General features: G+C 25.6%; 1 long non-coding RNA gene across 1 annotated transcript in view; it reads right to left on the reverse strand.

Annotated features, from left to right (window-relative positions):
- Positions 1 to 1,732: 1,732 nt before the first annotated feature.
- Positions 1,733 to 2,878, reverse strand: part of LOC136085060 (uncharacterized) — a 2,107-nt gene continuing 961 nt past the window's right edge. Inside the window, exons 1-2 of the long non-coding RNA XR_010641041.1 lie at positions 2,600 to 2,878; positions 1,733 to 1,914 (exon numbers count right to left, since the gene is read on the reverse strand). The exon at positions 2,600 to 2,878 is cut by the window's right edge and continues 961 nt beyond it. This is a non-coding gene — a long non-coding RNA (uncharacterized LOC136085060). The remainder of the gene's footprint in view (positions 1,915 to 2,599) is intronic.

Genomic DNA, 2,878 nt, shown 5'->3' on the forward strand with positions numbered 1-2,878 from the left:
TGTATTTTTAATTTTGTGCTCGTTTTCAGTTTTTGAAACGATGCTGCAGTGAAAATTTAATTACTCGTTATAAGTCCAAATTATATATTAAATAGATCTTCCATACCTCATTGAAAATCGAGATTGTTCATTTAGTGTCCGTTTTTAAAATGATTGTCTAGAAAGACAAACATTTTTTATAGACAATTCATTTTTGATAGTTGTAATTAAAATTGTTGCAATTAGTGCTTTGTCGAAGTCTATTTTTGTCCTTTTATAATAAGTCCATTAGAGATTGTCTGGTTGCTATTTAAAATGGTGTAAATACAGTAAATAAATCAATGCTTCTGGGATACGAAGAGCAGCGCCGCACTATGCGTCGCTTAGCAGAAATAAATATTTTGTACATATTTTTTAGTGATTTTTCATATTTAAACTTTCTAAGTTTTTTTTTTGCATTCAGTTTTTAATTTTTTGTAAACAAAAAATCAGCCTTTGTTTTTTTAAACTTTTGATATTTTAAGGGTTTTTTCAAGGTTTTAAATAACTCGCATTTTTGTTAAAATCCTTTCAAGGTATATGATAAGTGTTAAATTTTTATATCATTTTTATGCGAAATTAAAATAATCATATATTTAATTGAATGTAAAAATAGAAAAGAAAAAAAAGGTTTTTACATAGCATTTTTTTGCTGATTTTTTGATTTCTTAATCATTGATTGATTTGAGCATGTGGTCACAGAGGTCGCCTCGTTTTTTTTTGAATAAAATAAAGCTACTGCGAATTGACTTTACTGCCATGCAAAAATATTCAGGCGACCTCTGTGACCTTATGCTTTAAAATCATTTTTACTAATGTGAGTTTTATTTAAAAACCGACTAAATTTTGTGAAGTAAATGAAAATTCCGTTGTTCAATAACATACAGTTTTACCTTGCGATGGATTTTATAAGTTATCAAAATGGCTACATTCACTCTTCGTCAACTTTTAACACATGTATTTCCCCCAAGGCATGTGTTCTTAAGAAAAAATTTGAAAGCCTGTGCCAAATTTTTGCAGTCTAAGTTTATTGCACTTAATAATTCTGGCTATAGGTTAGTTTAACAATTTTTCGAAGACTGGCTTTTGAGTTAATAAAAAACTTTAACAAATGTGGAAAAAATAGCAGTTTGTTCTTCATTAAATACAAAGATTTTCTGGGTAAAAAAATAAAATACAAATTATATGTCTCGTAAGTTTTTTATTACTTTTAAAGTAAAATGTTATAATATATATATATATATATATATATATATATATATATATATATATATATATATATATATATATATATATATATATATATATATATATATATATATATATATATATATATAATATATATATATATACGTGGACTGATTTTTTTAGATTGAGCATATCCTAGAATGTTATATATCATTAGAAAGCCCTTCAGTACAGTATTTTAAAGATGAAAAAATTATTAAAAACGAACAATTTAAAAAAAAGTTATGACGTTTTTAGTAGCAAATTTTCGATATATGGATTTATTGAAGAAACTGGTTCCAAAAAATTTTTTTTTTCCACTAAAATTGTTATAACTTTGTCAAATCTTATCCAAATGCCTATACCTTGGTATCAAAAGATAGATGTAAGAGTAGGCTATAAGTTCACATAACTCTATAGATAAAAGGGGTGTTTAGAGGGCCAGAGGGGGTACCGGAAAACCATCATAACTTTAAAAAAATACAAGTTTTTCACACGAAAGAGTGTTTTTCTGATAAAATATGTTATCTTTATACATAAAAAGTTAATCTGATTTGCTTCTATTCCATTCCCAAATATTAGTGGTCTATTTTAGATTAAAGGGTGGATGTCTTTGTTACGTTTAAACACCCTCGTAGTGAAATGTTACATTTTGATAAATATTTTAACCTAAAAAACATTGATTATATTTTGTGTTAAAAAGTTTAAATTACATTTTCTTATTTTACATCATATATAAGTGGTGTATAAATTGACATTAGAGGTGGGACATGTGCCACGCCCAACGGCCGCGCCCAACGAACCCCCCCCTCCCCTCCCAGTCTTATCCAACTTAAAAAAAAAATTTGTAAGATATTCGAAAAAAGGTTTTAAATTGAGTTTATTGAAAAAGAGAAAAAAGTATTCGAAATTATTTTACTAGAGGAGGGGCGTGTGCCACGCCCAATGACCCCCCCCCCCCTTCTTATTCAAACTTGAAAAAAATGTCAATGAAAATTAAAAAAAAAATTTTTAATTGTGTTTATTTGAAAAGGGAGAAATAACTTTACAAATCTCACCACATTACACTAAACAAAGAAATAATATATAATAATTTATTAGAAATTAATAACATTATAAATAATGTAAAAAAATAAACTATTATTTCAACATCAATAATGCAAATATAATTTTTAGGAACTGTAAACATAAGGTAAACTAATTTAAAATCAAATAACTATTAACAAAGTCAACAGTTTAAACAAACTAAAACAAGAATAGTAAATAAGTATGCAAAATACTCTTCACATTTACTGACATTTGAAATATTCTATATTCTAAAATCATTAACATATACAAACTGATACAAACTTACCAGTGATAGGCTGTGTAGATTCAACTAAAAATAACAAAAAAATTGTACACAAAATAATTTGAAATTGTCAACAGTAAGTTACAAATTTAACAATCGTCAAAGCTGTTCTGCTTTAAAATGTAATATAAAACAATTTAATATAAAACAATTTAATATAAAACAATTTTATATAAAATTTAATATAAAACAATTAATTGTGAAAGTGATAGACTGAATAAATAATATGAACAACGTATTAATCAATGATAGCTTAAAAAATGTTAATGAGAGTAAAAACTC

Source organism: Hydra vulgaris, chromosome 09, assembly GCF_038396675.1.
Source record: "Hydra vulgaris chromosome 09, alternate assembly HydraT2T_AEP".
Taxonomy (NCBI): Eukaryota; Metazoa; Cnidaria; class Hydrozoa; order Anthoathecata; family Hydridae; genus Hydra; species Hydra vulgaris.